Raw genomic sequence first — 12,909 nt, 5'->3', positions numbered from 1 at the left:
ACGACTTGGCTTTTTTCAGCGACATACTCATGTTTTCAATTTTTTGGGAAAATGCTTTAAACTCAGGATGGTATTAATGATAAAAATCGGAAAGGAGAGACTATGTAGGGGAGAAAATTCATTATTTTCACAATCTGTAAATGCGACCTCAGAACAGGCAAAATGATTCACTATTAACAATAATACAACCTATTAGCACTAAGTGGAACTCTCTTAATAATATGCTTAAAAGAGTTAACACATTGTCGGCTGCATGGCAAAACACACCATACATCGTAAGTTTCTCCAAATTAAACGGCATACATTTCTTCAAATAGTTCGAGGGCATCACATTGCACAGATTCATCAGAGAGTACATTAAGCATTGAAGAAATTGTGGGCTCCGTGTTTCCGATAACATGCAGAAATCCACAGAAATATTGCAAACGAACTACTAAACAGTTTACCAATTGTAAAAGAATAAAAGAGACAAACTAAGGATTCATTGAACCACCTAATAAATATTAATGGGAAATATTATATACCTAACTATATCTCAAACTATATCTCAATGTATATACGGCAGCTAATTGCGAAGCGGTGGTGTGAGTATACTGGTGTGAGTAATACTGGTTCACGAATTAAGCTGCAATGAAAGTTAAATTCATAATTGTAAAATCAGGAGAATACAAGAAAATTGTTTGGTGATAAATAATGGTAATCCAGATATTACTACAAGACAAAATAAATAAATAGGAACAGAGTGACCCTGGCTAAAATACAAGGAACGAATTAACACAAGATGCAATCAGAGAAATCCGTACATTCAATTAATATTAAAACAAAAATTGTACCTGGAACCTGCAATGACCTTGAAAATGACTACGCTTTCTCCACGAACTACTTGGAAAATGCAGCACCTATGAAAATAAGCTCTAGTAAACAAATTATTGTATTCGAAATATACTTAACATCGAAATAACTAACCCTAAGAAGAAACTATTGCAAATTAGCTATCAATTAGCTACCATGTACCCAATTGAAAAAAATGCGGCACAATTAATGAAGTGCACGTTATAGGATGCAGCCCATAATTCTACTGCATGAGACTTTATAGAGATCGATTTATAAATTTCGGTAACTGGAAACAATAGTAGTAAGTTGTAGGAACTTTTTTCTTGTTGTAGCCACATTTAACTAGTCAAAGTCTGGAACCAATTGGTCTTTTGCTGATGTGCTGATGTCGCTTTGGATTCAGGAAAATGTTTAGATTTATGGATGGATGGGGTTTGATCAGTTTATTTTCATGTTGTAAGGCGCCAAGGGAGAACCTCATACTGAGTTGTTCACGGAACTTTTCACGAACTGAATGCCTGATTCTAGAGGGGTATTCTAGTGATGCGAGTAAGGCAGATGTTATAGCCTAATTCTGCGCAGCAAACCCTTCCTTTTGTAGTCTTTATATTATTTGGCAGCAGTTAATTTGAGACGTTTTCAGAAACGATAAAATAATGGATCCATATAAAATAGAGCTTCAAAGGCTGCGAAAAATGTATGAAGGAGTCAGCATCAGAATCGAAAGATCAGTCAGAAGCGAAAATGGGTGCCGCTCCACAACGAAACGAAAGAAACGACCACGAGACTGAAAGTGAATATGACATTGGTAACAATATACTCGAAGAAACACCGATCGTATCTAGTGTTGGGAGCCGTAACCACCTACATCTTCCAGCAAGAGACGGCACCAAATGAAACAAACATTGCTCCATCCATTGCTTGAACCCTAAGAAGAACCGAAAGACATATCAAAATAAAATGTTTACTAAAAGAGCGAAGAAATCAAATATATTTAGCTTTACGAACGATATGACCACTGTTTCTTACACACCAACGATTAACAGACAGATAATCCTTCTTTCAAGTCTCCATCATGACGACTCATTTGATCGGGAATCTATAACTCAAGCAAATATCGACTTGATACAGTCGATAGCTCTTTCTGAAACAATGTAGCAAAAAATACTCATAGATGGCCCATGGTTGCCTTATATAAGCCACCAAATCTTCCTGGAATAAACTGGGACGAGAGCTCTTACTGGACTACATGAAATCCCTACAGTGTCGGCCGCGGTAAATTCTCTTCTCTTCTTCTTTAGGGTTGTCAGACCCAACCCGTTCTTTTATGGGAATTTGTTGGGAATTTAAAATACCCGTTCACTCAAAGGTTAAATTTAACATAGCTATCTTTCAGAGGTTCCAGAATGAAATGTTGCGAGTCATCGTCGATGCCCCACATTACGTCTCCAACAAACTAATTCAGCGCGATATCCCTTTAGAACCCATAACCAGTGTGACTCGAAGTGTTAGTGCAAAGTACTCTGAAAGACTGTGAGTGCATCCCGATGCACTCGCCAATAATTACATGTGTGCAATGACAGTGTAGTGTGTAGGCTCAAACGCAAACTACCAAATGAATTGGTTAACTGATACATAGAGTGAGATCTAATAATCTCCAGAATAAGTTAGAATATAATAGTACAGTAGATCACTTACTGAAGCGATCTTCAACATATCAGTATAGTTTTATTGCATAACGGAAATCATAAAGTAATACTTATTGCACACGAGCAGGCTGTTGAGGCTCTAAGAGATTATTAAAAATAACTCAAGGGTTTAAGAACCATAACTTAAATTCGTTGGCTATGGTTGCCATATCAAACGACGAGGACGGTATATCTTGTAGCTGTGGTCCATTTTAAAAAGTTGTTACAATTTTAATCATAGGACACATCCCCACAACATCCACCAGTCAACCAAATCAAAAACTGAGAGAACCAACCATCCGAGATGAACAATTAGCACATCGTGCCTCTAACCATTAATTTCTTTTCCAAATGTACCACTAGATCGAATGAAAAACAAATAGAACGTAAACCATCAGAGAGAAAGAGACTCTGTTGACTTGTTGCTGTTGAAACACAATTATATCCATAAACGTTAATATCTCTTTATCTAATTAAAGCAAATCAAAATACTAGATCAGCTAAACCAACCAAATCACCTGCTCCAGGATTCCTATACACGACCAGGTTCAAAGTCCATAGAATCACTCACATTGCTCCTAGGACTTTTAATTAAAAGACAAAGATCAAAAAAAGTTTATTAAATAATAGAATATGGAAATCATCATTTAATGTGACAAAGCGGACAAATCTTCCTCCATTCTTCACCTTTGCCCTGATCTCAAAAGTTGCCAAACACGTATTGTAAATCAGTCACGTCACCTGTAAACAAAAAAAAATTATTAATTTAAAAGCTTGAAGATGAATATTGGCGGCAGACACCAATATACATATAGATGGCGCTACTAGAATTAAATACATATGTTTTTAAAATATTATTTTTTGATGGGAAAATACAGTTGAAGTAAAAACTGGGTTTAATGCCGAACACTACCGTCGGAAAATCAACTATCAAGGATTGGTATGCTAAGTTTAGACGTGGTGAAATGAGCATCGAAGACGGTGAATACAGTGGACGCCAAGAGATTGTTACCAACGAAAACGTTTAAAAAATCCACAAACTCATTTGGAATGACCGTAAATTGAAATTGCATGAAATAGCAGACACTCTAAAGATAGCAACTGAACGTGTACATCATATCATTCAAGAATATTCGGTTATGAGAAAGCTCTGTGCAAAGTGGGTGCCGCGCAAGCTCACTTTTGACCAAAAAGAACGACGAATTAATGAGTGTTACTTTTCAATTGACCTGTTAGAGTCCGGAAATTATCTCCTTCCTTTTCTCTTGCGAAAGGTATTTCGAGAAAGGATATGTGTACATCAGAGGAAAGTGCATTTTGTGATCGGAATAATATTAATATTTTATAATGTCTTTATTTTCTAATAAGTAGGTTAAAATTCTTATTGTAACATTTAAGTATAATAGAAATTAATAATGATACTTGTGAAAACCATTCAAAGCCTTATTCAGCTTTTATTTCCCCTGTAGCACAAATTAAGAACTACTAAATCACAACACCGAAGTACTTGCTAACAAACAATGTTACTGCCAATAATAGCATCAACTTTAGGAACTGATTTATTCTTCAAACTTCTACCCCTTAATGGTATAAATTAATTGAATTTTAATAAGGTGCTGAAGATTTCTTAACTCCGGAAAGTTTTGACTGGGTCTGTTCTGCTCAGAAAATAAAAAATCATTAAAATATATTATTAAAATTAGAATGGGACAATAGGGCAAGGATTAATTTTATTATTATCAGAGTAATCAGGCTAATTTATCTTGATATTTATTATGTTATATGTTATCTACTGTTTTTTACCGGATTTTGTTAATATATTTTGTATTAAGATCTACATTTCATTTGTTTTGACCACTAAGTATAATTTAGAATATATTTCAATACTAATTGAGTAAATTAACGTTCAAAATCGCTAAATAACAGAAAAATGTTCAAGCACCTATAATATTTAAGGGGAAATAAACGAAATAGTGATTGAATTGTTAATAAATTTAACAAGAATTTTGTAATTAGTTATAAATATTATGTCTAAAATAGACATAAATGTATTGGACAAATAAAACAAAAATTATTAAGAGAATTAGAACGATACGTTTGAGAATCAACGATAAAAAAAGGATATATTAAAGCCACGAAAAGTATATGCAAAATCGAGCTTAATAAAGCTTAATAATAACGGTCGTGGCTGGGATCATTTTCCTTGTCGGATTTTACACTCTTGCCTAGAACATGCACAAATTTTAAACAACCACAAACATAAATTTACGACCATGCCCCAGCAGGATTCGAACCCGCGGCTATCGCAACAGTAGGAGGCCATCGCCTTTACCACTGCGCCACCAAGCCGGCTTAAAGAAATATTTATTAATTAAACATACCATCTTAAATCACATTTTATTACAAAGTTATTTATCAGAATCACTAACGCTCATGCAGAAATAAGAAAACTAAAACCTTGAATGCGGAATTTAATTTTCAGTACTAAATCAGTAAACATTTAAAAAATTTATATGAATACCACAAAACTGATAACAACCAATCTTACTTCAAATTACTGAAAAATACCAGCTATTAAAAATAATTTTTCTTTCTACAAATTTTACAAATAGCATTTGTTTTATCAACTGTTTACTGAGAATCAGACCGAATATCTCACATTCTCTTTTATCAAAATGAAGCAATAAAAAAAAGGAACATATTTGAACAGTTTTTAAGTTTATATTTCAAACATATATTTGGTGCCTAAATTTTATTCTTATTTCGATTTGGATTTCAACAGAAATATATTAATACATTTTTTTAGTACAAAAATATGTTTTCTATATTTTATTTTAAAAATGTCTCATAAACAGTTAATTTAAAATGTAATATTGAAAATTACTTACGGCTGAAAAAGGCGTTATTACTGTACTTGGGATAATTCGAATCAGTTCTTTGGAATAAATAAGCGAATTAGAACAACCAGATGATCTATTTACAACCTAGGACTGTTTGAATTAATTCCGTTAGATATTAACTAAAATATAAATAAACAAATATAAAACAACAATTACCCTCTATATGTTCCTTGAACCCGAAACTTTCCTCTCCGATCATGAAGATAACTTGAAACAAAATGAGACTCACTTTAAGTCTTGTCTACTTTTTTTGGATTGATAGAAAACAATGATCTATCGACATTTTTATTAATTTCGATATTCTTAAGCAATATTTTTTATTTCGATATATAGATATGAAATTGGAAGAAGCATCATAAACAAATATTATATAAGTTCGTAAGTAATATAATAAAGTCCAAATGGTAATGGTAACATGTATTTATAATATACCTACATTTATTCAAGTGATATATCGATAGTTCTCTGCTTACAACATCCCTATTCCGACCTTAATTTAAAGATTCCCTATTCTTCTTCTTTAAATTGTGTTATGTTAAGATGTAGCTAATTAGTGCTGGGCAAAATCGACATGAACTCTAACTGAAGAAATTGCTTTGAATGATGGAATTTTTATATAATTCGATTGGATTGATTATAATAAAATACATTAATTCAACAACGAATCTGAAAAAAATAAAAGAATTTTATTAACACAAGGAATGTAAGAAATAATTATACATCATAATACTGAAGGGACACCGTGAATTTAACTTTTATTACTTCCATTTTAAATAGATAGGTCGGAAACCGTAAACTTGGGCTTAACATAGTTATTGCCGCTATTGAAATACGCATAGTCTATCCTAAGTAGCAGTAAACAAACGTCGTCAATATGTATAATATATTGCTTATTGCAGCTTGTAAATTCGTTTTAACATCGGTCAATATTTTCCTTCTCATTTTATCGTGGAGCTAACGTATTTCACCCGAATAATCTAGAATCTACAATAGATATAAACTCTGTTTATCAGCCCCATGTAGCTGTAAATCTAATTTCTCCAATGAAAGTTGCCACAGAAATTGACAACGTCAATCCTAAAAAGGCTCCTGGAATTGATGATATTTCACCTGAGCTATTAAAAAAGCTGCCACGAAAAGCAATAGTCATATTGACATGTATATTCAATACCTGTGTGAGACTGAAGCACGTTCCGAAATGATTTAGGGCTCGAATAATTATGCTTAAAAACCTGACAAATCGGCAGAACAAGTTGAATCTTACAGGCCTATTTCACTATTACCTGCGATGTCAAAATTAATTGAGAAACGGCTGTTAAAACGTATTAAATCAAAATGGACAAATTGCTACCGCGTAATTACTGCCGACTGCTGGAATCATACTGGACTTCCACAGTGTCTTCGGGCGACTCTTATATTTGCTCTATTTTGCTGACATCCCAACAATAAAAGAAACAATACTTTGAACATTTGCTGACGACACAGTTATAATGGTAAAAGATGTATCTCTGTCTAAAGCTATAGAAAAAATACTGGCAGTGGTCAGCAATATCTACAAAGACAAGAAACTGGAAAATACAGCTTAATAGCTCCAAATCTGCCCATATTAATTTTAGTTAGTCGGAAGATACTCAAAACTTGACCTAAAATCAAGGAGACTGGGCTATCAGTCAATCATAAAGCCTGCTTGAACTTATCGGATGTAAATATGGGGTTGCACTAAACATCAAGCCAAGTAGTAATCCTACGCACCCTTACCGCTTATTGCTCCGTAACCTACGAAGAGCTACACGACGACCTCGGAATCAAACTCATACACGAACTGATCCAATATTTCGCTCTAAAACATGAAATAAATTTGCTAAATCACAACAAGGTGGAAGCGTAACATCTACTGGATAACGCGCAGGAAAACTGAACCAAAAAACACGAATTTATTTATGCAAAGTGTATTTTTAACTTTAGCTTAAGTAATATATTATATATTAATTATTATTTTCTACATACAAATGATATTATGAAGCTGGTAGGTCTATCTTAATCTTCTTCTTCTTTTTAATGTGTAGAACAAAGTCAGTTTGTTCGAACATATCTAACTCGAGAACAGCTAGACAGATTTTCATGGTTTTTGATTTGGTGGATTTGTCTTCGTCCCAAATAGCCGATTAACTATGGATAAAATATTGGAAAATTGACGAAGAAATAAAATGAAAGGAAATACTCTCATGACAACCGTCAAATCTATTAGTTTCACTTTTCGAATTAGTCGCGAATGTTGTGTGCTTTTATATCGCATTCGTGTTAGTTCAAGAAATTATGATATAGTGGTGAATGAGTAGATGCATAAATAGGCTTTGCTCTTGATTGAATATAAGTGTTATCTAACGTATGACAGTTTGTTTCTAAGAGCTACTAAATAACGAACAAAATGAAGGAATTCAAAACTATTTTGAAAACTTAACGTCAACTCATGCAACAGAGTATTCTCTCTGGAAAGTAACAAAATATATTAAAAAAACAACAATATAAACCACCAACAATTGATAATAAACATTTCCCTTCATTTGTCCAACTAAAAATATCTGAGCCGGCTTGGTTGGCGCAGTGGTAAAGGCAACAGGACCGTCCACCTACTATTGGGATGGTCGTAAATTTATGTTTGTGATTGTCCTGGACAAGAGTGCAAAATTCGACAGGGAAAATGATCCCAGTTACGCCAGTAACCAGGCTGGGTGAGACCGGATGTTCTCTGGGATGATTCCTAAGTTGATCACTCGCCAGTCGGTAGGCTTAATGTCAAGAACCGTGGTTCGGAGCCCACATTAAACTGTAAGTCCAGTCCAAATAAACCCATGGTTGGTAAAAGCAGACTTTAAAATATATATAAAAATATCTCATAGGTAGTATATTAAAATTTTGTAAGGAGAAAATTATTGATTTAATTGTAGAATTAAATCGACTGTTGCTATATATCGATACTGCTCAACATTATTATGAAAATATATCCCTTAAATGTCAATATTAACCGCTAATAATTTGCTTCCGCTAGCTGATTCATTTCTATTATGTTCTGTCTCGAGTGCAAAGCGGTTGTCTACTGTTCTGCGAAGGTAAGATATTAACTATAATAACTGTTTATAAATATATACTATGTGGTATATATTCGTATACAATACATTTATATACATATACAATATATTTGTGCCGATCTCTGATCTTGGTTAAGGACAAAATCTTATCGTCAAAGATAGCTCGCTTGTGAGAAAATAAATCCAGTCAAAAACGCTACAGTATGTCTTTATTATTTCAATCATGAAGGGCTTATGAAGATACTTTAAGTATCACTAATTGTAATGCGCATTTTACTGACCAGGAATAGCTGTATTTTTTTAATAAAAATTCCATGTTAAAAAAAATTTAACTACATTCTTGCTGTATGAACTACGTTGGCAACTATTGTTATAAATTGTTAATAAGTTATAATTATATTAATGATGTATTAATAATTAGTTTTATTAATAATATAATTTCAAAAAATAACAATATATAAATTAGTAATAAATAAATGCATGTAAAGTAATATTCTTATTTGCATTTAAGCACTGTATTTTCTTCAAATTTCTTTTGAGAAATTTTCGTATAAATCAATAAATAACATTGGAAAAAATATTATCTATAAGTTCTTTTTTATTTATAGGTATTAAGTAGAAATATCAACTGAAAATTCTTGGACCTAGACTAGGGTGAAGAACAGAGAAAGAAGAACAGTGGTTTTTGTCATGTCATAAAATGTTTAACGCTAGTTATTGTTTATTAAACATATCTAGTGTTTGGTCTTTTATTTACCATCCTCAACTTTTATGATGATTACAAAAAGGGAATTATTAAAAGTGCATAGCATATTACTCGAATTATCGAATTGAATTGTGAGATGTTATATTATTTCTTATACAAGGATCATAAGAGTCTCGTATTATATTGAAGTTTTTTCTTGTTGGTTGATATCTATGGATCAATTTTAGTTTTTTTCTTGATTTGTGGCTTATATAGTGGGTCTATATCAGTTTTGTTCTCTTATGGTTTCTAGTTTCTCCTCTGTCGGTTAACGGTTAGTTAATTTTTGGGCAGTATATTCAGTTCTACCTAAACTTGTGTACTTTTTTTGCTTATACTGGACCATAATTGTGATCAGTTGGCAAATTATCATTCTAAAACATTGAATTTGAAGGACATTGTGTAATGTCATAATAGTTACTTTTCTTGTAAAATGTAAATAATTCCGTAAAATTGGAAAATTATGTATCTTATTGATGAACTGTATATCGATGGTAATTGTCCTGAATATATAATTTTCATACATTTATTACCATAAAAACGTACCAGATGAACACCCAGGCTTCCATTTTACGAAATGATTGTTTCTAGTCTTTCTAGAACTGACGAAGAGACTTCAACAGCTTGTGGTAATCTGACTCGTTCATAATTATAAACAGAAAATTAACGACTATTGTTAATTATCTTTTGAGACGATTTACGTTTGTAAATTTTACATTTTTCTTATTGAATATCCTTGCTGTTATACGAGAAGTGTGATAACATTAATAAAACAACATATTGTTTTCTAAAAGTAACTATTGTGTTGAACGTTCCTGATCTAGAAACGCAGTCTTAAATCGCCATGTATTCGTTTGCAGACAACATTTGAGGAGGGTATTGTATTTGACTCCATATTGAGCATCATGTAAATTTCGTCGTATTACTTTTAACTGATACGTGTTCAATACCGCTTTTCTTTTCACCATCTGTTCAACAGAATTGAGTTTTAAAAGTTTCATTACTTAACTTTTTAAGAGTTACTCTTACATTAACTACTTACTAGTCGTTACTAGTGTTTCTGTTATTATTTCCACTTGAACTCTCATGCAGTGTTGTTTGTATATTGTAATATGTCATTTAATTAATCACAATTGTTTAACTGAACATTGTGTTTAGGTGTATGTGTACGTTTCGAATTACATGACCTGTCATATTGTAGACTTTGTTTCAGATCATCTATCGTTTTTGCTTAAATACCTTTGAAGAAGCGTCTAAAAGAAGTATACTTACCAGTTTAAATGATCCATGGAGTTGCATTCTATCTGCCGAACTGATGCATCTTTGTCATAATATTATTATTGAAATATCTATAAGACGTCTTTCGTGGCTTTATTTTTGAAATAATACTCCCAGAAAATATTAATCGCAAATGGACTCCCTTTTTCAAATAATTTAGCCACCTACAGATTGGGTTTAGGTTTTCAATTATATGTAACCGGTTCATTGCAACGTACCAACACCGGCTTAAGGGTCGACATAAGGTGGTTCTTTGATGTTGGGTTCTTGAGCGAGTTATAGTTTAATGATCGTTGGAGGAGGATGACGTTTCGTGACATTTTTGAAATTTTGTTATACTTTGATTTTTAGTAATAAACATACGCTACATTATTGCGAAAGGCCTTGGCTTTATCCTTTATACATTTTCTTTACTTCAAGAGGTTAGCATCGCGTCAGAATGTAGCATCCGTTTTTATAATAACAACAGTCGAGATAAAAAATTGAGACAGAAAGTTCAAATTCATTATCTTGTCTACATTGTGTTGCAAGTTAGAAATGTGCTCTTAAATAAATTTATTATCCAGTGGAGCCACCAAGTGATGGTATTTAGTTTCTTCCTCTGTGATTTTACATGGGAAAAATTGTGTTGTATCTGATTAAATTAGAATTCTGGATTGCTTGTCCAGACGGGAAAATATAATATTCATTCGTTCTACTTCGAACTTCATCTTTTCACGTTTTTCTATTAAATTTTATCACATCAGGGTCGCCAAATTCTATGGGATCTGGTGCATATTGTTAAAACGCACACTCCGGCGGAAATAAATATCATAGTAAATTATAGGGATGACTTTTGGCTTGGTATATGCATCCAGGGAAAACGGTGAACCCATCGTTACTCCTTTCTCTGGTTTGTAGTGTTTATCTGTGAACATTTGATAGATATATTGTTTATTGTCTTCTCTGATATTTTTTTATTCGTTATTTATATTATTTATCTCCTCTCGGTCGATACGTCCGTGTAAGTAGAGTGATACCATGTCAAAGCTTACTCTATTCTAGTATAGCACTTCTTTGGCTAGATGTTGCAACGGTGATATGGTGGAGCTTTCATTTGTCTCAGTAGAATATTTTTCTTGTGTATGTTTGGAATACCGCCTCACTACCGCTGGCACTCTTTCTCTCTAGGACTAATTTGGTTATATGGTAACTAATTAGTTGTTCCCGTAGTATGTTTGCTCCCTGCATCTCTTGGTAAAACTTGCTGGCTTCGATTATGCCTTTTTCTTCTGATAAATGGTCGGATCCGTTGAGATAATCTGCTATGTTGAGTCATCTAGAAACATTTCTGTTTTCTATTTCAGGAAAGACCTGACCATTACGTTTATATGGGTACGTTTCATTTATTTTCTTATAAATTAGTTTTTGAGGGTTTTACCGTTCTTTTAATTCGTGACAATATGACTTCCAGAATACATGTTCTATTTTTTACTGGAAAGGTGTCGCGTAGTAATGAATCCTGTTTCTCGCTGGTCGCTTCGTCCCGGGGAAGTGACAAATTGTGAACAAACTTATTCCAGTTTTTCTATCTTTTTGGGTTTTTTTTAAATCTAGTAAGTGCTCAAATTCCTTTTACTCTTTTTTTTTTAATTAGTGCTAGGCCAATTTCTGGTCGGAATTCCATGAGCTGACCTACAGTTGTTCATACAACTGGATATAAGTGTAGTTTTAGTTGGTGGCATGTCAAGCGTTTATTAAATATATGATTAGTATCGAAGCAAAGCTAATTTCTAGTATGTAGAAAATAAAAACAACAAGTAGAAGGCGTTGTTGTTTATCTAGAAGCTGTTCAAAACTATATGAAAGACTTGCAGTGTAAATATTGTTTCTCTCTTTCAAAGCCGAAAGTCGTATTATTAATTTTGTCCCATCCCAAATTAAAAGTGATTCGTAACAGTATTCCGTCTCTGGTTAGCGCTAGGCTTACTTCTAGACTGACTGCTAGCTCTAAGAAACTATTTAGAGACGTTGGATGGGCAGCTCGTCTTTGATGGCCTGACAAGGTTGATGGCTCATACCCTTGGTTGCCGTCTGCTGCGCGTCCCCGCTTTAGTAACCAGTAATGCCAGTTGTGGCCGCCAGATTGGTGGAATTCTCGTTACAAGCTTCTCAGGTACAGAGCATGCGTGTTGTAGCTTCTATGTCGGCAAGATGCATGTTGTGGACCTCTCAGGATTACCGAACGTTTGTGGCCCAAGTTGGCAAGGAACCATCAGATTGACGGCATGGTCGTTGCAGACCCCAGGTGGGCGGCAGGCAAAACGGTATCCCCAAGTCGGTGGAACGCATGTCGTGAATCTGCTAGCTGTGCGCCCATCAGGTAGGCGGCAAGC

General features: G+C 33.5%; 2 long non-coding RNA genes across 2 annotated transcripts; one reads left to right on the top strand and one right to left on the bottom strand.

The window, feature by feature from the left end:
• Positions 1 to 2,385: 2,385 nt before the first annotated feature.
• LOC143199490 (uncharacterized) lies at positions 2,386 to 5,662 on the bottom strand. Its single transcript, XR_013006447.1, has 3 exons — positions 5,579 to 5,662; positions 5,411 to 5,512; positions 2,386 to 3,263 (listed from the first exon to the last, which is right to left on the bottom strand). It is a non-coding gene; the product is annotated as an uncharacterized LOC143199490 (long non-coding RNA).
• A 2,794-nt stretch (positions 5,663 to 8,456) lies between these two features.
• On the top strand, positions 8,457 to 9,244 carry LOC143199493 (uncharacterized). The gene is made up of 2 exons (XR_013006448.1): positions 8,457 to 8,532; positions 9,120 to 9,244. It is a non-coding gene; the product is annotated as an uncharacterized LOC143199493 (long non-coding RNA).
• The last annotated feature ends 3,665 nt before the right edge of the window (positions 9,245 to 12,909 follow it).

The sequence above is a fragment of the Rhynchophorus ferrugineus genome, unplaced genomic scaffold (assembly GCF_030347505.1).
Source record: "Rhynchophorus ferrugineus isolate W39M unplaced genomic scaffold, kcgeb_rfMv2 rfM7, whole genome shotgun sequence".
Taxonomy (NCBI): Eukaryota; Metazoa; Arthropoda; class Insecta; order Coleoptera; family Curculionidae; genus Rhynchophorus; species Rhynchophorus ferrugineus.
The sequence above is the reverse complement of the archived record's forward strand: the minus strand, read 5'-3'. Positions and strand labels throughout refer to the sequence as shown.